Source organism: Canis aureus, chromosome 10 (genome assembly GCF_053574225.1).
Source record: "Canis aureus isolate CA01 chromosome 10, VMU_Caureus_v.1.0, whole genome shotgun sequence".
NCBI classification, from domain to species: domain Eukaryota; kingdom Metazoa; phylum Chordata; class Mammalia; order Carnivora; family Canidae; genus Canis; species Canis aureus.
This window is the reverse complement of record NC_135620.1, coordinates 32,221,890-32,249,014: the sequence shown is the minus strand read 5'-3', so window position 1 is coordinate 32,249,014 and position 27,125 is coordinate 32,221,890. Positions and strand designations below refer to the sequence as shown.

Here is a 27,125-nt window from a genome sequence, read left to right as displayed (position 1 = left end):
CTGAAAACTATAAAACAGTATTCAAAAAAATAGATGACAGAAGAAATAGAAAGAAATTCCATGCTCATGGAATGGAAAAACAAATATTGTTAAAATGTCTATACTCCCCAAAGGGGTTTACACATTATTTTAATTTTTTTACAATCTATACATTTAATGAAATCTGCATCAAAATACCAACAGCATTTTTCACAGAGCTAGAACAAATAATTCTAAAATTTCTATGGAACCACAAAAGACTGGATAGCCAAAGCAATCTTGAAAAATGAAAAGCAAAGCTGGGGGAAACACGTTCTGGATTTCAAGTTATATTACAAAGCTATAATAATCAAAACAGTGTGGTACTGGCACAAAAATAGGCACATAGATCAACGGAACACAATAGAAAAACCAGAAATAAATCCACAACTATATGGCTAGTTCATCTTCAACCAAGCAGGAAAGAGTATCCAATGGGAAAGGACAGTCTCTTCAACAAATGGTGCTGAAAAACTGGACAGTAACATGCAAAAGAATGACACTGGGCGATTTATTATTTCTTACACCACACTCAAAAATAAATTCAAAATGTATAAAAAACTTAAATGTGAGACTTGAAACCATAGCAATCCTAGAAGAGAACACAGGCAGTAATCTCTTTGATATCAGCCATAATAGCACCTTTTTTCTAGATATTTCTCCCAAAGTAAGGGAAGCAAAAGCAAAAACAGACTACTGGGACTACACCAAAATAATAAGCTTCTGCACAGCAAAGGAAACAACCAATAAACTAAATGAAATCTACTGAATGGCAGAAGATATTTGTAAATGACATATCTGATTCAGGGTACGAGTATTCAAAAAAATATAAAGAAGTGATACAACTCAATACTTCCCTCCCAAAAACAAATAAATCAATTAAACCTGGGCAGAAGACATCCAGATGGATGGCTAACAGACACATGAAAGGGTGTTCATCATCATCATTTACCATCAGGGAAATGCATATCAAAACTACAGTGAGTATCACCTCATACCTATCAGAATGGCTAAAATCATCAACACAAGAAACAACAGGTGTTGACAAGGATGTGGAGAAAGGGGAACCCTCTTGAACTGTTTGTGGGAATACAAACTGAAAACAGTATGGAGGTTCCTCAGAAACTCAAAAATAGAACTAACCTATGATCAAGCAATCACACTACTGGATTTTTACCCAAGGAATACAAAAGAACACAAAAACACCAATTCGAAGAGCTACATGCACCCTCATGTTTATAACCACATTACTTACAATCACCAAGATATGGAAGCAGAACAAGTATCTAACAGTTGATGAATGGATAAAAAAGATGTAATTTTATATAAAATCTCTCTATACATATGATATTATTCAGCCAAAGAATAATGGGATATTGCCATTTGCAACAATATTTATGGAGCTAGCAAGTATGGTGCTAATAAAACAAAATAAATCAGAGAAAGACAAATACTATATGATTTCACTCATATGTGGAATTTGAGAAACAAAGCAAAGAGGGAAAAAAGAGAGAAAAAGAGAGAAACTAAACTGATGGTTACCAGAGGGGAGGGGAGGTGGGGTAAATGGGTGATGGAGATTAAGGAGTGCACTTGTGATGAGCACCAAGTGATGTATGGAGGTGTTGAATCACTTTGAAACTATATAACACTGCATGTTAACTAACTGGAATTAGACACTTAAAAAAAAAGAAGACTGACTTCACTAGAATTCAAATCCATTGAATTTCACATTTCTATTTTATTTCTAGTACAAAGTTAAAATTTAAACTGTCCAATGATAGTCTGTCTTTCGCATAATTTCAAATTGTCTCAAGATACAACTATGTATTTCTCAAACTACAATTTTTGGTTTCTGGACATGAAAAAACAAAGTATTGTTTACAACAGTTACTTTAAAAACTACTTTCTTTCAATAGTGACATAATGTGTTCTTGCAATTTGTTTAAATATATTATATATATATATAATATATAATAATATAATATATATATTATTATATTATTATATATTATATATAATATTTATATTATATAATTATATATTATATATATATAATATAATAATATTATATATTATAATATATATATATATATCATGCATTTTTTAGGGAAATTTATGTTTTTTGAATCCTTATTTTTCAAAAGCATGAAAATGCATTTACATTAAATAAATGAAAAACATTTTTAAATTTATCATTCCCATCAAAAAAACAAATAGAAATTGTAAAAGAAAAACAATCTCACCCATATTACAGTAAATTTGGTTAGCAAGAAGGTGGAGTTTTACAGTAATAGCTTTTAAGCAGATTATCTAATTTTAAAATAGTGCATATTGCACTTTGTGTGAAACCGAGATGCAAGAATACATTTCAATTTGTTTAAATGGCTTTAACAGTGAGGTATACCAGTGCTCAATTTAATTTTGCATTTACATTTTTGCTAAATTCTTTCATTTTTTTTCATTATCTCATTTTTTTTAAATCACATTTTTGAAAGAACCTTTCTTTGCTAGGGAAGAAAATACTTAAGCCATCTTTGCCACTGATTCAGAAAGAAGTAAACTGTATCAGCCCCATAAATAAGCCTGCAGAAACCAATTTGTAGCCTCTGGTTGCTAAAGACCCTACTGCTGGATCTCCCAACAGCTTGGGCAGTCTGCTAAATTGAGAGGATCAGTAATTTTTATTTGGGAAAAACAAGGGCAGGTCAGCAGTGCTTGCAACCCACATTCAGGGTAGTGGCAATTAGGTTGTAGTGATTTGGATGCCTGTTTGATTGGAATTCTCAGTGTGTGGTTTGGGTAGAAGCACATCTGCTCTTAGGACTCCCTATTAGATGTATCTAATGTGTTTTGACCAATTGTTGAAAGTGCTAGATGGCTTTTTATTCAAAGCTACATTCAGAATGTAAAAACTGTGTGAGTGCTCTTAATTCAAAGGCATCAGACTTGCAACAAAATAGGGATACTTTTGAGTTCTTGGGTCAGAAACTTTTCATCAGTGCATGCGTTTTTATTGATCATTTGAACCAAAAATGCTTGTTCATCTCACTTCTTTCTCTAGTTTGAGCTTATTTTTCCAGATAGAGTTTTTCCAAACATTGAGGTTGCTGCTTTCACTTTTTCTGCTTCAAATTTATATTCACTTTGAAACAAACCCATTCATTCCTGAAAACAATGTGTGTACTTCTGTGATTCTGAATTTGTACACTTCAACTAAAGGTAATTTAAAAGAGTATCATTAAAGCTTCTGGTTGTTTTCCTTCAAAATTAAAATAATCCAAATTGTGAAGTTCAAATTTTAAATCACAATTGTCTCATACTCTTTGTTCTCCAACAGACATAATATTGCTTTTTTGATTATTCAGATTTTGTCCTCTGCATTAATTCACATGATGATACCAAGGCAGTTTTATACAATTTGAGAAATCTACCCAAATTGCAATGCCAAGCAGAAAAAGATCTTAAAATTCATGTAGTGAAATGTTCCCCACCTCACACTTTATTTTTTCCCCAGATAAGAAAACTGAAAGCCATTGAAATTTAGTGACTTTCTTTGGACACAGATAGAAATGACATTTTATTTTTTTAAAGATTTTATTTATTTATTTACTCATGAGAAACAGAGAAAGAGGCAGGACATAGGCAGAGGGAGAAGCAGGGTCCATACAGGGAGCCTGAGGCGGAATTGATCTCGGGTCCCCAGGATCAGGCCCAGAGCTGAGGGCGGCGCTAAACCGCTGAGCCACCCAGGCTGCCCTAGAAATGACATTTTAATGAAGAGTTTTAGTTCATGTATTTTTTATGTGAGGAAAGATTCTTCTAGGTGGAAATTGAAATAGAATGTTCCTGAATTCACGAGAGTAATCCAGCTTACTTCTGCAACTCTTCCCAAGTTTTCTATTTCATTTCTGTATAAACATATACAGATGCTAAAGACTTGTAAATTTTACATTTTGGTAGCTAAAACTCATATGGACCCTTCTTTCTCATAGGTTTACTTTGCCATACCATGAAAATAATTGGCTATGGGGACATGGACAATTTGCATGCCTTGCATTTTACATGAGAGAAAAGTCATAGTCTTTGCATTTATTGTATGTGATGCAAAAGAGAGCTTTAAATTGTCAACATATAAATAGAAGGGTGACTTTTATTCATAATTTTTATAGATTTTCAATTTGTAATTATTAATCCTATTTTTGATGGTTAGAAATTTTATTTCTTATATTAGGAGACCAAGTTATGGAGGTGGGAAGAGTTTTGCCCCCATGAAATCTATGCATATGTCTTAAACTGTTGAAAATCACAGTGGTAATTTAGATCATCTTTTTTCATAGTCACACTTTTTTTTTCTAGTTATCTAGACTGATCTTAAATAATAGTAGAACAAAGAGTTGGGAGTCAGGATGCCTGGGTTGCTCAGTGGTTGAGCATCTGCTTTTGGCTCAGGGTGTGATCCTGGAGTTCTGGGATCGAGTCCCACATAAGATTCCTTGTATGAAGCCTGCTTCTCCCTTGGACTGTGTCTCTACCTCTCTTCTCTATGTCTGTCATGAATAAATAAATAAAATCTTTAAAAAAAAGTGTTGGGAGGCAAGATCAGAAATTAAAGTTTATCATCAGAGTAAGAGCTGATATAAAGAGCCATAATTATTAAAACAATCTAGATGAGAAGTGAAGATCTAAATTAAAATCAGAGCCATAGGAATGGAGAAGAGGAAAGAGATGAGATAAGTATATTTTACCCATAATCAGTAAACTGAGAGAAGACAGTTGTTTCTGGTGAATAAAAGTAAAATCTCAATGGTTTCCAGTCTGACTTCTGCAAGTGGGCATGTATCTTTAAAGGTGTAATGGTTAAGTGTGTAGACAGTCTGTTCAGATTCTAGCTCGGTTTTTATCAGTTGCGTGTATTGATGTGAGTAGCTTTACTTCTTTGTGTATCAGTCTGATTTTCAAAATGATGATATTAATATTTTTCTTATGTGTTTGTAGAGTACCTAAATAAGGTGTTACAAGTGTCAGACTTAGAATAAATGTTATCTATTGTTATTATTCACTGAGATAGAGAATGCAGGAGCAGATGAAAGAAAGGTGATTGAAAATTTTACACATTGAATTTGGAATCTCTTTGTCACATTTGTATATAAATTTAAATTTGATACATGTTTGGAGGCTATACATTTGGATTTATCAGTAATAGGCTATTTTTGAAACATGGCTTTGTATGAAGTCATTGTAAGAGATAGTATAAAATAAGAAATGCAAAGTGTAGAAGGTGAAATATTGAGGAAACATGATAGAACACATAATGAAGAAGGAATAATCAGAGTGATCGGAAGAAAGCTAGAGGAAAACAATGTCATAGAATTCAGGAGAGAAATTTTAAGATGGTAATGATAATAGTAGTGGCAGAACCAAATGTTAAATGTTAAATAACAGGTAGGCTCAGTGCGTGGCTCAGTGGTTGGGCGTCTGCCTTTGGCTCAGTGTGTGATCCCGGGATTCTGGAATCAAGTGCCCTGTCGGGCTTCCTGCATGAAGCCTGCTTCTCCCTCTGCCTGTGTCTCTGCCTCTCTCTCTCTCTCTCTCCCCCTGTGTCTCTCATAAATAAATAAATAAAATATTTTTAAAAAACACAGGTAAAATAACTGAAATTTAAATCTGTATTAGAATTTTCAACTTCAGATATAGCAGTCAGTGCCAGGAATATCTAAGTAAATGTTTAATGTATGAAGAGAACATTTTTTTTCTTCTCCTTTTTAAAAATTATTTATTTATTTATTTTATTTTTAAATATTTTATTTATTTATTATTCATGAGAGACAGACAGAGAGAGAGAGAGAGAGAGAGAGAGGCAGAGACGCAGGCAGAGAAGCAGGCTCCATGCAGGGAGCCCCAAGTGGGACTCGATCCTGGGTCTTCAGGATCACACCCCGGGTGGAAAGCGGCACTAAACCGCTGAGCCATCCGGAATGCCCACCTTTTTTTTTTTTTTAATTTAAATTCAGTTTGCCAACATATAGTATAACACCCAGTGCTCATCACATCAAGTGCCCTCCTTGGTGCCTTTCACCCAGTCACCCCATCCTCCCACCTTCCTTCTCTGAAGAGAACATTTGGAAGTAGAGTTAGTAAAGGTAAACCATTTGTTTTGCGAGGGCACAACAGAGAAGAGAATGGAGAAGAGTTATAGTTATATAGGGTATGAAGTTTACAAGTGTTTCATTAGTTTGCTTTCTTTTTCTTTTGAGATATTGGAGCAGTCTTTAGAGTCCTTTTCAGTGTAATTATTTTTTAGCTACTACAGTTGCAGTTTAACAAAACAAAACATCTTTTTTAAACAAATTATCTTTCTGTATGTAAGATAATTAGCACACTTTCCAACACAGCAAAAATTGTTGCTCTTTCAAATATTATTAGTCTATTCCCATGGGAAACTTATCTTAATTAAATTATCTACTAATTATAAAGTAAATATATCAATTTCCTATTTCAAAAAATTTGTATGGTTCATGGAATCCTGGTCACATTTCTTAAACATACATAACTATCTTCTGCTGCTATTCGATATCTATATGGTTGACTCATTTTACAATGGGGTATCATCTGCTGTGATGCCTAAATGGTGATAACATTGGTGTTCAGCAAAGAAATGAGCCTTAGAACTGTTAGCTACACCTGTCAGTCAGAAACATCAGTGAGTTAGGCATGGTGATAACATTGCAGTTATCATCTTGCTATCAATCAGATACCATTTGGGACTCACAGCGTCAAGGAAAGTGATGCACATTTGTCTTAGAAAGCAGAGATGTCACTAATATGTACACTGCTGGCCCTATCCTCCTCTGGTTCTTATCAAAAGAATTAGTAAATTATCATGTTTTTAAAATATCTATTTCTGGATATTTTTGGAAGATACGCAATGTGAGTAGCAGTGGGTGTGCTGCCAGCTGCCATTTACGAATATCTAACAGTGTAGTTTATTTTAGATTACATGCTAGCAAGAATCTGAAATGATCACTCTGTCTCAAAAAAGTAAATACATCTTTTAAAAGGGGGGAGGTACCTGGGTGGCACAGTCTGATAATTGTCCAGCTCTTGGTTTCGGCTTGGGTAGTGATCTAAGGATCGTGATATCAAGCCCCGAGTCCACCTCCATGCTCACTGGTGAATCTGCTTATGTGTCTCTCTCCTTCTCCCTCTGCTCCTTGCCCCTCTCTCTCTCTCTCTCTCAAATAAATAAATAAATAAGTCTAAAAAAAATAATCTGAAATTATCATTGGTAAAGCATATTCCACCCCACAATTTAGGTGGGCATGCATCTCCTCTTACCTTTTAAATACAGACAAATGAAGATCTAGGCTTTCTGATTCTTGGGCAAAGCTCTACAGTTAATTGTCAGAAGTATGTCATCATGCTGCTATAAACTCACTAATCCTTTTCCAACCCAAATTTTTGGACAAAGTACATTATTCTTAATAAAGAAAGCATTAATCAGGCATTTTGTTTGTAAGAATTTCAGATTGTCAGTGTTAGGAGAAAGAAGGTCTAGAATGGAAGAAAAGGATAGTTGTGCTAGTCTAGTGATTTTGAGAATGCAGGAAGGCCAGGTAACGAGGGTTTTGGTGAGAGGGTGTATGAAGACATTGACCTGAGGCCAACCTGGAAGGGAAGGAGGAAAAAGGGAGGATACTGAGCTACACTTGGAGAACTCAGGCACGGGGGCTTATAGTGAGACTGAAGAAATGATTTAGAGGGAGGAGTAGAGGCTGAATAATACTGAGTATTATATTAGAAAGAATTTCACTGAGATATAGAGCTGTTTTTAGCTTTTCCTGTGGATGAGGCCAGTTGCTTTCTTGATTATATTTTACAGTCTTTTATGGAAACATTATATTTGTCTTTTCATTACACATATATTTTATTAAGCAATGTATCTTTCATTTCTGTTCACAGAATTATTACTAGAGACTAAAGAACCTTCAAAAGAAGTGCACATATTTTTTATTATTGTGTACCTTTATGACCCTCAGAAATTCCCTCATCTCTATAATTTATTTCATAGAAGGCTTACTTTATATATTTTCCCCTTTCACAATATTATGGGTCTCCTTAACTATTGGTGTACATAACAATTTTTAAAAGATTTTTTAAGAAATTTTATTTGAGAGAGAAAGAGAGGAAAGGAAGAGAAGCCCAAGTAGACCCCCTTCTGAGTGTGCAGCCTGACCCGGGGCTCAGTCTCATGACATGAGATTATGACCTGAGCTGAGATGGAGAGTCAGATGCCTAAATGACTGAGCCACACAGGCACCTCTGTTTATAACATATTTTAAAATCATCCTTAGTGTTCTAAGATTTAAAATTAGTGACCATCAGATAGGATTTAATTTGTAACACTGATGCTCACAGAATTTTTTTAAAAAAATGATTAGTGCACACAAGGAATAGTTCGTGAGCTTCTAAATTTATAATGGCAGATCTTATGTAAATTATGGCTTAAACACAAATGGCATATTTTTGAACAACATACTTGATCTTATGTGTGTGTGAGAGAGAGAGTCTGTTATTCACTTTTTCTGTGAAAAGTAAAAGCCAAATATGAAGTGTAAGAAAATGATGACAATGGTACACAAAAGAAATACAACAAAAAGAAACAACATGAAACCTGGTTTCAAAGGACAAAGGAAAAAACCCAAGATCTTCTAAGAACAACTTGAGTAACATTGGACAGTGATTCAACATGCTTGAGACCCATTTTTCCTTATCTTTAAACAGGAGGATTCTGTCAAAGATATCTACCTCACAGTTAAGTGCATACTATAAATCTCAGGAAAATGTTTTTTATAAGACATAATAACTTGTTAATCAGCTTCTAGAAAGAAAGAGTAAGAGTATCTTCATGCATAATTTTGAACACTACCATTATTAAATATTACTTTATTCTATGAAATGTGCATACTTTAGGGAAAAGGACTCCTTTAGGGAAATGTGAAATTTGTAGCACTAAAAGCTCAAAATTATACTCAGCTCTTACATATGCTGTATTTGTTAATGGTAATATAAAAATGCTTAAGTTGTTCAAGAACAGAGAGGTAAAAGTACAGATCAAATTTAAAAGCTATTTTAAATCTTACTTTAAATTGCACAGTTTAAATTATAATATAAAAGACGTTTGATAATGTTGAGTGCCCATGAAATATCTAAGAGAGTTTATTTTTCTAAACTTTTAAATACATTTCTATATCAAGATTAAAGTTCTATAACTTTTTGACTCATTTACCTGAAAACATTGATTCTAAGACTCCCCGGGGTATGGGGGGAGGGGTGTGAAAAGTAGATGCTTTAGGAATTGCTACTGGCTTTTTAAAAATGTCAGCTTCACATTTTGACACTGAACTATCTCATTCCTTCCTTCTGGCATTCTCTTCTCATTTATCTAGCATTTGTGACTTGTAGACAAGGTAGCATATTATTGAAGTTAATATGAAAGGCTCTGAGTCACTGCTTGCATTTAAATCCCATCTTTACCATTTACTGACTAGCAGGCTTTGGGGAAGTAACTCAATATTTTTCTGTTTCAGGTTCCTCATCTGAAAAGAAGGGAAATTAACAGTAGTTTCTCCCTTATTAGTTTGTATTTACATATGAAAAGAAATTATCAACATAATATATATACACACACATATATACGTATAGATGAGGCACACATCTGGCACATAACAACTCAATGTTATTTTGATTAGGTTTTTTAGATCCTAAATTCTTTGAAAGTTTAGCAGAAGGTTATAGCAATACCTTGTAAGATTTTAACATTATCCACTAAAGGCATGTAGAAAATAAAATAATTCTGATATTGTTTCTTTAGTCCTGAGCAAGAAGTGTTTGTCAAACAAGACAGACTAGCAGTTCCTCTCTTCAAAACCTAAAGTCATTTCTTGATCTCTCAATGGAATTTTTGAGATTAACCACTTCAGATATAGTGCATGTAGAAAGACTCACCAATTACTAAGTAATGAAAACATATATATTTTTTTTCCATGCTGGGTGGTTAGGATTCTACTAGAATCTGACTTTCTGAATACACACAGAAATGTAGAGCATGATTTCTGTTCTAATAAACTAAACACTTAGGTGAGGAAAGAAGGCATGTATGTGAAAAATATATGATGGAATATGTATTAGTATTGGAACAAGCCTCTGAATGCAAAAAAATTAAGCCTCCATTGATGAGGTGAGTTTAGAGTGGTTTGGAAAGAATGAATAATGTTTGAATAGGTAGTAAGGGGACATTCTAGGAAGAGACGCTTCAGTGTGTGTAGGAGGGGACATTTGGATCAGATGTGAGAAATCATGATGAACTCTAAATGCCCACTTCTCTGTGGTCAGTAAATGGCAGAAATTTTGCAGATTTCTCTTTAGATCTCAGTAGCAAATTACCACATAATCATTAAACAGCTGATGGAACCACCTGATCTTTGTTACCGAATTCAATTTTATGTTGTTAAATATGTGATATTAGGTGAAATATTAACTATATATGACTTTTCTTTGAGCTTCACTTATCTGGTCAATATTCAGCTATGGACTTGCATATTTTCTATCCTGATATATTAAAGGGTTTTTATGTACATTATAGTTTATTATAGTTATGGCCTCAAATATTTTGTTTAGTGCTGTGCTGTTAATTTGAAGTTGTTAACTGTTCTAGAGTCCAACAGGCACTTGGATGTGGGACAAGAGTTCTATAGCTTATAAGTATAATTTGATAGATGGTGTTTTCTGAATCTATGAGAATACATATCTGAATAACAAGTAACATAACAGAAAAAAGTTGTGAGTGGCTCATTTTCTTATGCAACATAAAAAAGAAAAAACAGATTTAAAGACCATATAAAAATTGAAAAAATTATGTTTTAATAAGGTAAATTGTCATTTCAAGGAAAGAAAATGGGTTTGTGGTTAATCAAATTAATATCCTATAGCCTGATTATTATATCATCAGAGAAAAACTTAGGAATTATATCCATTCTTTAAATGTAATGGGTTACAATACTTTATACCAAGGATACCCTTTTGATGGTATTATTTCTTAGCATTCATTAGTCAGTTTCATTAATCTATAAGGTGTCTATTATTGCTTTCCATTTTTTATCTCATCAGCTGACTTAGATTTATCTCGCCAGCATCAAATAGTTACCAAAAATGTGAATTCCCTTCCCTTTTTCTTTTCCTTTTAGGGAAGTCCTGAGGGGTTTGACACTTTTCATCCTCCAGCCATTAATCATCTTGTAGGGAAAGGCTGTATATTGGTAAGTCTCACTCATTCTTATTGCTCTTTTTACAAGACTTGATTGTAATACAGAACAAGGATGACTAAAGACATATTAACATCTTTGCTTAGCTAAATAGAGACTTTTTTCTTTCAAATAAAATTTGTTACATCAGGATTTTGTTTTGTTTTTAATTAATCTTCTAATAGGAGTACTATCAAAACCTATAGTTGTAAATTAAAATTACGTAGAGAATGGAAACTAGTAATTTTTTCAAGTTCTAAAATGGTGGTGGTGGTATTACTTATAGATAATCTTTATTATTTTAATCTTATTTTTACAATTTATTTATTCATTTGAGAGAGAGAGAGAGAGAACGCACAAGTGAGGTGGGGGGCAGAGGGAGAGGAAGAAGCAGACTTCCTACTGAGCAAGGAGCCCAACACCGGCTCTATCCCAGGACCTGAGATCATGAGCTGAACCAAAGACAGATGCTTACCCACCTAAGTGACTTAGCCACCCAGGTGCCCCTATGGATAATTTTTAAAGGTATTTTATTAGTTGACATCATGGTCCACAAGCAATAGTTGAATGAGCATCCATGAATAAGTCTGAGGCTGTAACCCAATAAAATGTAATAAATTCTAAAAAAAAAAAAAAAAAAAAAAAAAAAAAGCAAATAAATTCTATCAATTTTGGTAATATATAATAGTTATTTTGCATGTTGAAATGCAATTTTAAAGTTAAATAGTTCTTATGTTGTTTATGCCATAAAACCAAATACATGTCTTTTTACTTCAATTTATTATTATTTTTTGTATCTACAAGTGGTATTAATGTGTCCAGTTTCATGTTTCTAAACAACCCTCCCTTCAACTATCCAACTAACCTTTTTCTTTCTCTGTTTTACACATACACACACACACTCACTCCTTAAAACATCATAATTTATTTTATATGTTATACTCAGGTTTGAATTTATGTGTTACATTTAGACCACAGTTAATTAATTTGAACTTTTTCAATTCTTTTAACCTACTGTTTTTGAACTATTTCTCATGCCCTCACATGCTTTAGAGCTATGATCTTCAAATATTTTTGATGGAAAAATCCATCAGTTAATGTTAAATATATGCTCAAATCTATGCACATTATTTATAAACTATGTAAATTTATCACTATTATTATAGATGGACAAATAATAGTAAAAATATGAAATGCTCATAAAAGAAATTTTAAAAGATAGAGTGACAATGTATATATTCTCTCTCTGTATATAGCTTTTCTCTATAGGTATTCTAGTGGAACTTTGGGAACCCTTGTTCGAGAAATCCTCTGCTTTCTCCTATTTCCATATATCCCCAAAGTTGTATGGGTACTCAAAGACTAACAAACCTCATTTTAAGCATAGATTGGACAGCTATGTGATATACTGCAAGTCAGTGAGTGTGTTTATACATTTATACACACAAATGTGTGTATGCATGGGGATGATGTAGATAGGATTGGTTGGATCAAGAGTTTGAAGTGGCTTAGAGTCATATCCAGTGATCTTATCAATATTACTCTTCTGGAAAAAAAAATTTTTAAAAACATTACTCTTCTGGAAAGCTTAGGGACTGAAATAATTCAGACGGACTGTTATAGAGAATCAAACAGCCAAGTAAATAGCAAGGAACAATACCTTGTGTCATATGGAATACCTCCAAAGATATCTTGTCAAGTTGTTATTTTGGCAAAATTAGATTCACACCATTTATCATCACTGTATGATAGAATTCGTTAGTCATACATATCCTTGCCATTTTTTTTCTCAATAGGGTCCCCAGTGGTGAGCCACCAGATACTATACAATGAAATGGGGGAAATATTAAACGGTCAGAGTGAAATCATTTGACCCATATGGTTTCTGCCTGTGTAAACCAAAAACCCCATAGGAGTTGCTCTTCACAATGTACCATGTAACTTCCTTTGACTGTTGTGTATAAATCAAGAGCTCCCCATACCTATCCTTTATTTTTTTTCATACCTATCCTTTAGAATAGGACTTCATATTTAACTGATGTCAAGCCTTCACTCAAACCTGAAACAGGCAGGGAGGAGGTGAGCTATTCAGGGACAAAATCAGGATTTACAGACTAGCTAGCTTTCATTAAATCTTTAATATAAAAGCCTTCATAATTGCTGATTCCATTTATTTGAGCCCTCTTCTAATTTAAGAGCCTAACACTGCTGAACAGGTTTAAGGAATCCATTTAAATGCTCTGTTATCCAGGAATCAATTCTCTACGTCTTATCTTTGAAAATCTCATGTCAAATACCTTGCTGAGATACAGATGTATTGAGTCTACATCATTCCTTTAATGCACCGGTTTAGTAAACTCTCATTAAAAAAATAAATAAATAAAAGGAAAGAAGAGAAAGAAAGAAAGAAAGAAAGAAAGAAAGAAAGAAAGAAAGAAAGAAAGAAAGAAAGAAAGAAGAAAGAAAGAAAGAAGGAAGGAAGGAAGGAAGGAAGGAAGGAAGGAAGGAAGGAAGGAAGGAAAGAAAGAAAGAAAGAAAGAAAGAAAGAAAGAAAGAAAGAGAAAGAAAGAAAGAAAGAAGAAAGAAATAAGAAAGAAAGAAAGAAAGAAAGAAAGAAAGAAAGAAAGAAAGAAAGAAAGAAAGAAAGAGAAAGAAAGAATATAAGGTTTATCTGACCCAACTCAGCAAATCTCAAATGACTTATCTATTTTGGCTTTCTTCATAGGACTCCCATCTGATAGATAATTCCTTTAAATTCAAGGATATTTGGGAGATCAAGTAATGCCTCTCCAAGTTATAGTACATGTAATCTAGCTTGTCTAAAAAATGAAAACAAACAAATTATTACCTGGCATTAGGTTCTCTATACTTAGGCTCTAGTATTTCTTTATGACTTGATCTAGAGACAAAGAAAGCACAGCAGTTTTGCTACCTCATTTTGAATTGAATTTTTCCTGTTCTGTGTTCTGAGCAGTCAACCACTTCATAAAGGTGTCTGAATTGTTAGATGCTGAAAGAAAATGGGGGGGGGGATTAATTTGCTACCTACCCAGAGTGAATTTTAAAGCAACTTGGTACTCAAAATTCCTAGTAAAAAATCACAAATCACAGAATCCAAGTGTTAAGATGAAATATGGTGTGGGTCTAACAAAGTGGTTGATTTGTCTCTGAATAAACCATGTGCAGTGTTTATGACATAGGGACTCACTTCTCAGACTTCCAAGATTTTCTTATTTGGAATTTTTCTAATTGGGTAGACCTCCCATAGTGACTTCCTCCTTCCTTACCCATCACCAGGCCCTCATTAATTCTTTTCTTTGCTGTAAGTCTTTCCTTTTTCCAGATATGTCTTTTAAGAGTTAATATTCACTCAATAACTTATGTTTCCTCTTTTCAGTCCATAGCTTTCATGCTTGAACTCATCTACTCTTGTAGCATCAGAGATTATTTATATCTAGTGACACTCAAATCAATATGTCCTCTTAAGATCTCATTCTTGAGAATCATATCAGCAAATGTATTTGATAGCACATTAGCTTCTCAAATTCCAATATATTAAAATTGAACTCACAATATTTTTCCACAAACTTACTTTTTTCTTTCTCATTTCTATGAAAAGAAATACCATCTACCCAGTTTCCCAAAAAGAAACCTGAAAAATATCTTGGATTTCTCTCTCACCACTCTTATATCACCCATGAAGTCTTGTTAATTCTACCTCTGGACACGAGGAATGTCACAGGAAGTAAGAAAAAATGTAAAATGTATTTTCAAACCATTTTGAAACACTTCAGTGGAAACTAAATTCATTAAGGGAAATAAAATTATTGTAGTCTAAAACACAGACAAAAAGATAATTCATCCCTAAGTAAAAGTTAATGCCATAGTGTTTTATCATTAAGTTCATTATATTTTTACTATAAACTCCAATCTCTTTAATTTTATTTCATTAATCCTTAGCATTTCTTGCCCATGATGCATATGCTTATATCTTTGCAGGGTCATTATTTATCATTTTCCAATAACCATGGCAGGTATAATGTTCAAAAATTTCCATTATGTGATAAAATCAGTGAGAAAAGAATTAAGTACCATAGCTGTTTCCACATGCTGTGATTTATATATATATATATATATATATATATATATATATATATATATTTCTCTAATCCTTTTGAATTGAATGGAACATATGACGTATGTTTGCATTGATTGTGTTTTAGCACCTTTTTCTTAGCAATTTCCTTTTTTTTAACTTTTTAATTTTAATTCCAGTATAGTTAACATACAGTGTTATATTAGTTTCACGTGTACAATATGGTGGTTCAACAATTCTATACATCATTACTTAGTGCTCATCAAGATAAGTGTACTCCTAATCCCTGTCACCTATTTCACCCCTCCCCCTGTCCATTTCCCCTCTGATATGCTTTATTTTAAATGAGCACTCTCAGTTAAAGTCATTGTTTATTGTTTTTTAACAGTAACGTTTTTCTTTACTCAAAACACACTTCAATGTACATAGTTCTAAAAGATATATATAAAACATTCTATCCATGAAAAATATAATTCACATTTTCTTCAAGTACACACAGAAGAATTCCTGGTTAAATCACATAAAAAGAGACATAACAAATATTACAAATTTAAGAAGACTGAAATCATACCAAGTATATTTTCCAACCACAATGGATTGGAAAATAACAATCAAAAATAAAACAAAGCTGGGAAATCTACAATGTAAATATTAAATATCTACACTACTGCATAAGCAATGGAAAAAATAAGAAATCAAACAGTAAATCAAAATATGTCTCAAAACAAAAGTAAGAGAAAACACAATATTCCAAAAACAATGAGATGAAGCAAAAGCAGATTTTAGAGTGAAATTTATGTTATAAATGCTTGTATTAACAAAAAGAAGTGTAAATAATATTTAAACCACAAGGAACTAGAAAAAGAAAAAAACTTAGCTGAGATTTAGTAGAGGAAGGGAATAACAGGGAAGAATCAGAAATAAATGGAGACCAGACTAAACAATAACATAACATTGAGAGTTAAGACCATTTTTTCCAAAAAAATGAAGTTGGCAATGTTTTAACTTCATTAACTAAGAGACCGAAAGAGAGAGAGAGAGAGAGAGAGAGAGAAAGAGAGAGAAGACTCAGAAACCAAAATGAGAAATGGAAGAGAAAACGATTCAACAGATTTATAGAAATATATAGCGTAATAACAGATTACTATAACAATTATATACTAACAAATCAGATAACTCAGAAAAAACCAGATAATTACTAAAAATGCACAAGTTACCACAATTGGATTTTGAATCTTGAATCCAAGAAGTAGGAAATCTTCTTAGACCAATAACAAGACTGGAAGTTGAGTTAGGAATCAAAAATCTTCCATCACATAAAAGCCCAAGACCACATGGTTTCACTGGTGTATTACACCAAACATTAAAAAGAAAAATAATGATAATCCTTCTCAAAATTTTATATATAATGGAATAGAGGGAACACATTAGAAATCATTCTATGAGACCAATATTACCCTGATACCAAAGCAGAATAAAAACAATAGAAGACCAAAAAAAGTCTAGTTTGTTCAATATAAAATATTGCTACTCTGACTTTCATTTGACATCCATTTGGGTGATAAATGTTTCTTCACTCCCTCACTATCAATCTGCAGGTGTTTTTATGTCTAAAATCAATCTCTTTTAGATAGCACATAGATGGATCTTTTTTTTGTTTGTTTCTTTGCTTGTTTTGTTTTTCTGACGACCAATGTCTTTTGATTGGAGGGCTTAGTCCTTTTACATTCAAAGTAGTTATTGATAGACATGTTTTTATTGCCATTTTATTACTTGTGTCATTGTTTCTGGACATTTTCTCTGATGCTTTCTTGTGTTTGTCACTTTTGGTCTCTCCTTTGCTCTCAAAGAGTCCTCTTTAACATTCCAGGGCTGGTTAAGTGGTCATGAACACCTTTAGTTTCTGTCTGGGAAACTTCTTATCTCTCCTTCTATTCTGAATGACAGCCTTGTTGGATAAAGTATTCTGGGCAGCATATTTTTCCGTTAGTACTTTGAATATATCATGCCACTCTCTTCTGGCTTGCAGAGTTTCTATTGAAAATTCTCCTGCTAGCCTTATAAGTTTCCCTTGTCATTTACTGGCTTCTTTTGTCTTGCTGCTTTTAAGATTTTTTTTCTTTGCTTTAAAAAAATATTTATTTACTTAAGAGAAGGAAGAGGAAGGCAAGATGGAAGAAGAGTAGGGGTCCTCAATTCATCTGGTCCCATAAAGCTGTCTAGATAACTTTCAAAACATCCTGAACACCTATGAATTCAACATGAAATGTAAAGAAAGAACAGGTGGAGTGCTACAGAGAGAAAAGTGATGACTTTTGAAAAGGTAGGAAGGCGGAGAAGAGGAATGAAGGGAATATATCAGAAGATAAACGGTGGGGGAGGGAGCCGTGGAAGGCTGCTGCAGGAAAGCAGGGCAGTGGACAATTGGGAATTTCAGAAATTTGTGCCTGAAAGAGTCTTCCCTGATTAAAAAGTGCTCAGTGGGGAAATAAGGCAGAATCACAGAATGGACAGTGAAGTCTCAATATTCCCAGAGACACAGTAAGAATAGGGGCACCCAGGAGAAAGCTCACCACAAACTGGGGTCCAATCAGGATAAAGGCTGGAAAACCACAACCATCCTGGGGTAATCTGGGAGAACTGCACAGAGTAGACAGGCCAGCACCAGACCTCTCTACCCCAGAGCCCAGCAACTGAAGAAAGTGGGCTATCCCACTTTCAAGTCTATCCAACTAGACTTCTGCACAAGTCTAGAAGCACAGGGCTTTTGCTCCCAGGGTGCGTTATTGGACAAAGCTGACCATCCTCCATTCTCTCAGGGACATGCCAAACTGGGGAGGGTTCAAAACGGCGAAAACTCTCCTGCCGCTGAGTGCCCTGCATTTGTACAGATCGGTGGCCTCACGCCCAGGAGGACCTAGACCAGTGTGCACTGAGAGACTGCAGCTCTGTACTCAAGGGGAACTCTTGGCTCTAGAGCTGGAGATCTGGCTGCCACCATTTTTCTTTTCTTTTTACCTTTCATCCGGGAAAGGCATGGCCATACAGGGAACAAAGGCCTCACAGGACAAATAGCTTCACACTGAGCTTGGCCACCTGGTGATGGGCGGGGCATCTCCACCCAGGCACCGACACCTGAGAATCAGCACAGCAGGCCCCTCCCCCAGAAGATCTATAGGAAGAACAAAGGAAGGGCAAGTTTACTGACCAAGCAGCATTGCAAAGTTCCAGGACTGAGGGAAAATAATATATGGAACTTGATATTTTTTTCCTTATGATTCGTTTATCTTTCAGGTTTAAAAATTCCCAATATTTTTTCTCTTTTCCTGCCTTAACTACAATATTTTACGAACTCTTCATTTTAAAGCTTTTTCCTTTTTGACTTTCATATTTCTACAATTACATGTCTAAGATATATTCTTAATTTTAGATTCCTTTAAATGTATGTAATTTTGGTAGAAATATAAGTTATTTGTTTTTGTTTTTGTTTTGTCTTGTTTTGTTTTATAATGGTAGAACTTAGTACCTTCTAACATATGGACCAAAATACACTCAGAACCAAGTGGAGCACCATGTTGGTCCATTCTGTGAGATTATATTCTTTCTTCTTTCTCATTCTGTCCCCCTCTTTTATCTTGTTTCTGGTTTTGTGGTTGATGTTGGGTCTCTCTATAAGTTTTGCTGGCTTATATAAATTTGGAATTTAGCACCTTCTAACATACAGAACAAAATACACTCAGAACCAAGAGGATCACCCTCCAGGTCCCCTTAGGGAGACCATATTCTCCCTCCACCATCACTTCTGCCCTACCCCCTTTTAAAAAAATTCTTTTATTATTTTTTTATATTTGTTTTTCACTTTCATAGTCTTTTTGTTTTGTTCTGTTCTGTTTTCCTTTTTTTCTTTTATTTTCTGGTCTCTGACCTCTTTGGAATTGTCTAGGGTATATTTTACCTAGGCTGTGATTGATATTTTTGACTCTGCTCGCTCATACAAGCACTCTGTACTGGACAAAATTACTAGAAGAAAGAATTCACTACAAAAGAAAGAATTGGAAGTAATAGTCTCTGACACAGATCTACTAGATATAGATTTAAGTAGCATGTCAGAGATACAATTCAGAAGTACAATTATAAAATTACTGGTGGCTCTGGAAAAAGCATAAAGGACTCTAGAGATTCTTTTACTGCAGAATTGAGATCTAATTAGGATGAAATTAAAAATGCTTTAACTGAGATGCAGTCTAAACTGGATGCTTTAACTGCTAAGGTTAATGAGGTAGAAGAGAAGAGAGAGTGAGTGACATAGAAGACAAGTTGTAAAAAAAATTTTTTTTAAAGAAGACAAGTTGATGGAAAGGAAGGAAGCTGAGGAAAAAAGAGAAAAAAACAATTATGAACCCACGAGGAAAGGCTTTGAAAAAGAAAATGATAGCTTGAAAAGGAATAATATTCTTCTTATTAGGATTCCAGAAGATGCAGAGAGAGAGAGAGAGAGAACCACAAAGTATATTTGAACATATCATAGCTGAGAACTTCGCTAATCTGGAGAAGGAAACAGGGATTCATATCCAAGAAATGGAGAGGACCTCCCAAAAATCAACAAAAACTGACCAAAACCCTTACATATAATAGTGAAACTTGCAAATTTTAAAGATAGACAATTCTAAAAGCAGCTCAAGACAAAAGATTCCTAACTTATATGGGAAGAAATATCAGAATGACAGCAGACCTCTCTGCAGAGACCTGACAAGCTAGAAAGGGCTGGCATGATATATTTAGCATGCTCAACAAGAAAAACAAGCAGCCAGGAATACTTTATCCAGCAAGCATGCCATTTAGAATAGAAAGGGAGATATTTGAGAGAACATGGGGTCCCAGGGGAGCAGAGGGAGAAGAGGGCCACTGATTTGTTCCTCTGCTTCTTTCAGCCTACTTTTCATTGTTATGAAGGCTGTTTCCAATTATTGCATTATTCATCTCTGATTGATATTTTTAAAACTTTTTTTTTATATCTGCGGTAAGGATCTCCATGATGTCCTCTATTTTTTTTTCAAACTCATAAGGTATCCTTACAAATGTTGCTTTAAGTTCTCCATCAGGCATGTTACTTATATCTGTTTCACTTAGATCTCTAGCCATGACCATATCTTGTTCTTTTCATTTGGGATGAATTCTTCATCTTGGCATTTGGTCTAAGTCTCTCCTTTCTTCTGTGTGTTTATAAAACCAATTTTGTTTCCTGCTTCTGAAATTAATGGCCTTATGCGTAAGAGGTCATGTAATGCCCTGGGCCTGCTACTTCAGGGAGTATCTCTGCTGTGTGCTGCATGCACTCTTCTTTGCTATTTTGGCTACTCTTATCTTTCAATCCAGTCATCTGCAGAGGCTCTCCTTGCCTGCTGTAGGCAGTGTTGAGCCCCTGGCCTCAATGTGGCAAGTTCTAACTAGATGTACTCTGGTCTGCTTATGGAATGAGATTTGACACCACTTCCACCAGACCTGAGGCCCTGTGAAACTCTCTGGTCAGGAGATATGGTGTGGGTTGGGGCTTGTGCTGGTTTTCTGGGCGAGGGACCTGCCATGCTGGGACTGAGGCAAGTGCAGTCCTGCCAGAGTGCAGGGGAGTGGGTCTTGGTGTAAGCAAGTTAGTCAGCCAGTGTCCATGCTGTGCTGCCTCCTACCAGTGGCTCTGTCTTTATGTCGAAAAATAGGGAAGGGAAATAGCACTGGCCAGCAACCTTTCTCCTGGGGAGACATCTCTGTGAACATTGCCTCCCAGAGATGCTCTCTGACATAAGTGAATAATCTCTCACTGTGCGCCACAGGTGCCCTTCAGATGGCTGTTTCCACACCATCTGCCCCCTGGTTGTTTGCCTAGCTTCTCTCCAGGAACCCTCTGGGCTCTATCCCAGCCAAGCCCGCTGACCTTTAAAACTCCAGGCTCTTAGCGCTGCTGGTTGCAAGAACTCACAAAACTCAATCTTTCTCATTTCCCAAGCTAATGGCTTTGGGGGGTTGTTTTCCTTGTGCCATTCCCCTGTGTGCTCCTCTCTCTCAGCCTTCTCTGTGGGTGTGGCTCTCTTCCCTCCATAGGCCCTCTGATCCACTTCTCCCCTAAACCATGTTTCCACACTTCCTACCTTCTCTGGCATGGCCTCTTCTTTCCCTTTAGTTGTAGAGTTTCTTTTGTAAGTCTTCAGGCTGATTTCTGAGATATTTAGGATGACTTGATAGTTACCTACTTGTATTCATGGGATGAGAGGAATCTAGGGTCTTCCTACTTCACTGCCATCTTTGATCTCTGTTTTAGTACTTTTGGACGCAGACTTAGCATATTGTTTGAAAGATGCATATGTACTTTTCTCTATGTTACTGGGGAATATTTGTAAACTAGGGAATCATTATTGTCCTGACAAGTTCAGGATGGTCATATCCCATCCATCTCTTTCTACCCACCGCCCCCAAATTTAATGCTTATGTATTTATCTTAACTCTTTTGAACATCACAATGAAAGTTTTCATCCATTTGCTCAGTATTTCTTTTTTAGTTACTGGAAGAGGAAATTTTGGTTTCCCCTAGGATATATAGTAGTCCCTCTTTATCTGTGGTTTTGCTTTCCACATTTTCCATTACTCACAGTTTCAGTTACTGGCAGTCAACTCTCATCCAGAAGTAGATTATCCTTCTTCTGAGGTATTGTCAGAAGATGAATAGTCACTGAATACTGTGTCACAGTGCCTGCATCATTCATCTCACTTTATCTCATCATGTAGGCATTTGATCATCTCACATTACAAGAAGGTCGAGTACAGTATAATAAGAGAAAGAGAGAAACCACATTCACATAACTTTTATTATGAACTTTTGTTATAATTGTTCTATTTTATTATTAGTTATTGTTAATCTCTCACTGTGACTAACAAGTGTGCATAGGAAAAAAGATAGTATATATAGGATTTGGTACTATGCACCGTTTCAAGGCATCCAGTAAGGGTCTTGAAATATATCCCCCATGGATAAAGGGATTACTGTATGATACAATAAAATTGATAATTCATATCATGGTCCACCTTCTTCTTAGTGATGGTAGACCCTCCTCCCTCCTACCCACCCCCACCCTTGTCCTGGGTTAGTTTTCAGGAATCAGACTCTATATTCCTATCAATGGCTAGAGTGAACTGAATTAATAGAAGGAATTACCCCTTTTTATTTATTCTACCAAGCTAAGTCTCCAGGGGAATGCTTCATTGTTGCAGACAATACATCCCTGGTTTGCTGGCTGGCTTTAATGGGATGCTAAAATCGATTGGAGCAATTTCTCTGTTATCTGAGAAGCACTGTAGGTTTTGTGGTGTGTTGCAATTACATACCCTTCTCATGTCTTTAAAAAAAATTTACATCATTAAACCAAGTGTCTTCCTTGCTTATGAGACCACAACTTCCTTTTTCTAAGGAAACAGTTCTTGTAAATGTGTAATATACCTGGAATTCAGGCAGACCGACCACAGTGGTTGTATCAAAGCCATGACAGATCATATTACACACGATAGAAGTAAATTGAAAGCATGAGAAGCTAAGACCTTGTGTGTTTGCAATGAACAGTGCTGCTATATTGAAGAAACAGCTCCCCCTTGTGAAGGCAGCTTTATTCTTGTGAATTCATTGTGAATACTGTTCCAATGCTTATGCACAGATTGGGAGATAAACTAAACAAAGCAACTTTATATTTGTCTACTATTGTCTATTTTAATCACTGCCATGATAGTTATTTCCCTGCACCTTCAGAAACTCAGACAGGTCTTTGACTTTTCTGGTTACTTGATGATGTAAAAAATGTTCACAATCACTTCAGAACTTTAAAACACAGTATCAGTTCATGCTCTGTGGCCTGGATTAACATGAAGACCTTTCTTCTTTGCCAGTTTGAGCCATGTTTTGGCCAGTGGTTCAGGAAAGATGGGATGATCAACTACTTTCTTTTTTTCTGTTCAAAGCTTGTAGGATTTATTCCTCCTACTCCAGCTTGCCAAACAGTTTCAAAATGCTTAGTTTTCGGGCATGATGAGAGAGAAGAGGTAGGGGGATTAGTAAAGTTCTTAGTTAAATGATGTTGTCCTGAACTGGCAGATATTTGAAGCTGACTTTTTCTTGTCAGTACAACTGTGGTTTCTTCAAAGACCCCACCAATCTCTACAGATATTGTAAAGCAGTATCTGTAAGGCAAGTAGTTAACCTTTTTGACATTCATTTTTAAACCTCACTCAGCACTTAGGCATCAGGTGTTACCTCTAGTTTTTCTTCCTTGAGATCTGTTTATGCCATCTTGGTCTCCTTTCTGTTAGGATCTTTATCTCACCCTATATATTTCTCGAGAGAACATTAAAATATCCCCCAGACAGTAACACAGGTATTCAAACTGCTGGCAGGTCTTAACCCCATAACAATTACCTTAGAGTCACTCTCTGTTGAGGTATTAGTAGCTTATACCTCAAAATCTTGAAAATTCATTAGGGAAAGTTCATAACACAGATTTCCCCAAGGAAATTCTCTTCAAATATCATTCAATTTTGTATTTCCACAATGTGGGTAAGTGATTTAAAAGTTACCTAAATTTTAAATTACCTAAAATTTGCCCGAAGTTTACATCTATTTGAAATGTGTGCAAACACCTATTCTAATTCCCTCTAAGATGCATAAAGTAAATCTGAAAGAAGTATGGATTCTCCCATGATCAACATGGACTCTTGAGAAAATCTAGTAAGCCAGTTCAAATCTGACTGTCAAATGGTTTGTGTTATGATTATGTTCAAATATACATATTTTGATATTTATCGTTCTCAGGTAAAATTGCTTAATAATCATAAAATGTCAGAATTTCTATGAGGAGTTGGAGAAAAGTGGAAATGAGTGAGTGGATTGGAGATGAAACACTTGGAAGTAGTGAATTGGGACATCTGGTTACAGTGCTGAATATAATACAGCATCTTACCATTTTTTTTAAAGTATAACATTATGACAGTTAATTGTGTAATTACTACAAAAGGATTGTGAATTTGTAGTCATACAAGTTTTATTTTCTAAAGGATAATATTTTCTCAAGGCACCAGGCAGTCACATGGAGTAATAAAATGTAATAAATGACCAACATAACTCCTTTTCTGGGGAGAACTTGCCTTCTTTCTGGTGAAAACCTGACTTCAGAAGCAGCTAGACTATACACAATGCATAAAATCTTGTGCATAATTACTCTGGAATTAATTTTAAAAGCACTATGGAAATACAGATATTAATATTTTAGTTTCTAAAGATCACTTTTTTTTTAGTAATTTCTATAACCAATATAAGGCTTGGATCAAGTGTCACATGCTCCATTAACTGAGCCAGGAGGGTACCCCTAAAAGCTATTTATTTATTTATTTATTTAGTAGTTTTCACAGCCAAAGTGGGGCTTGAACAATGCTTTAGATAATCATAACAAATGCTTATTAAAATTTAATTACATATTATTAAAATATTTGTTATCTTCTGTCAAGCACATTTCATGACAGTGATAATGCAAATGTTATTTTCATAAAATATTTGAAAATACATTTGGAATTGATTGAATATACATCAAGTGTTAACAATATAAAAACATAGGAAGTACACGTGCCTGAAAAATAAATAATATGCTTTTCAGTTAAAACCAAAATAATTAAAGTATACAAATTAACATTCTCAATTTGTAAAAAGATAATGTATATTTGAAACAATTCCCAGCCTTTATTTTAAAATATTATTTTGAAACATAAAACTAAAGCAATATTTTTTCTGAAGAATGAGCATGGGTCTTGTTTCCACCACCATGGGTGTACAGAATGTCCTCCCTTTCTTAACTGGACTTTATTTTTTTCTCATTTCTGTTTTTGTTTTGTTTTGTTTTTAGTATGTAAGCACTTAAGCATCTTTACTTAGGCCCTAACCAACAATGCAATATAGTATATAAGTGGCAGTGGCTAATAAAAAAAAGCAAACTTAGAACTCTATAAGATGAAGAATACAGATTTTATAGAATTCTACAGCAACTCTCATATTTTATAATAAAAAATATGTACAGCTTGAGGTGTAACAATAAAATATGTGAGGGAACATTGGACAGAATTCCGAAAAGAACAATGAGTATGAAGGTTTGTGAAATATTTGAAGGTAAAAACACAGATGTTTGATTTATTTAGAGAAAACAAGTTAGGGCTTTCATTTCTTCAAGTCCATGGTAGAAATTATAAGAACTGGTTTTGTTTTCGCTAAGGAAAAACAAAATGCTTTACAATGTATAATACCCCATTGCATGGGCACGTGCATCTGTGTCATGGCTGGAGAGGCCCAGACTCATTTCCCTTTGGAAACTAAATGTGTCCTTTACCAAACAAGTTTGTAGGAAGACTGGAAGGTAGCTATGATATAGCTTTGGTTCTATATAGAAATCATGAGATGGGATTTGGGGGAATATTCTTTTTAACAGGACCAGTGGATAATTATTGACTTCTACAATGATATTTAAAATTCTTAAAGTGATGAAAAACATGTGAAATATTGTGGTTTATGATCTCTGAAGGAAACATTGCCACTATGTCTATTATCTGCTATACGTTTAAAATGAAGTTATAACAGTGATATATTTATATACATTTAGTGACTTATGAAAATCTGACTAGGGTTTATTTGTTGTTGATTAATCTTTATAAAATATTTAATCTACAAAAAGTTTGTAGGACTTTCTTGTATAAATATATATGTAAAATATATCATTTTCATTTTATTTAACTTTTAAAATTTGGACAAAGAGTATATACTTTCAATACAATATTATTTTCTGAGGCAAAACACAATTCCATACAAGGGCAGCTTTATATAAGGCCAATATCAGGTTTTTTGAGGCATTAAATACTGAGGCATAAAACATGTTAAAGGAACAACTCATTATAACCATATAATTCAGTGGGCTTTCTGCTCTATAATAGTGAATTATTGAGAACTAGAAAACAATTAATGGAAAAAAATAATTTCTAAAAAGGAATTTGGCTTTTGGTTCCAGTTTATTGCATTTTATTCATTCTAGTGGATAAAATAAGACTTAGCCAATATAAATCTTAACTGCAGCCGGATCTACATAAAATGTAATAAATTAGTTTTACGATTCTAACTGTAGTTTAAAATTAAATACCCAGTGTGTAAAACTTATGTAGGGTGGTTTTAGTGTATGTAATAGAACTGCCTTTGGCTTTATTTCTCTTCCAGTTATTTTCTGAGTCAGGTAGCAATATTTTTGTCATATTAGCAGAAATTAGTAGCATTTAGGTTTCAGAGATAGAGTGATTCTCTATTGCTTTTATTCAACAAACATTTATTCATTGTCATTTGCACATGCCAATAAATTAGAATGTTATGTATGAGAGCAGCATATTGGGAACTAGTAAGGCATAAAATTGCCTTAAGCAATAGGGGTTTATTAGACACGCCAGTAAGTAAGAAGGTACAAATGTCCAGGTGTAGTTAATTCTGTGACACACACGTTAATTACAAGAAGAAAATTCCTTTTTGTAGTTCTGCCTTCCTCAGTCCGTGGGCTTCTTTTATCTTCAAGTTCATTTCCCTCAGGTCATAAGATGACTTATCTGTGTGTCCAATTTTCTAGCACCTCAATTTTTTTAAAAGATTTTATTTA

At 34.4% G+C, this 27,125-nt stretch overlaps 1 protein-coding gene across 35 annotated transcripts in view; it reads left to right on the top strand.

Moving 5' to 3' along the window:
- Positions 1–27,125, top strand: part of PTPRD (protein tyrosine phosphatase receptor type D) — a 2,191,141-nt gene that overhangs the window by 566,508 nt on the left and 1,597,508 nt on the right. For all 35 annotated transcript variants that reach the window (XM_077911920.1, XM_077911956.1, XM_077911938.1 and 32 more), the window contains one exon: positions 11,265–11,336. The gene's annotated coding sequence lies outside the window, so the exon portion shown is untranslated. The remainder of the gene's footprint in view (positions 1–11,264; positions 11,337–27,125) is intronic.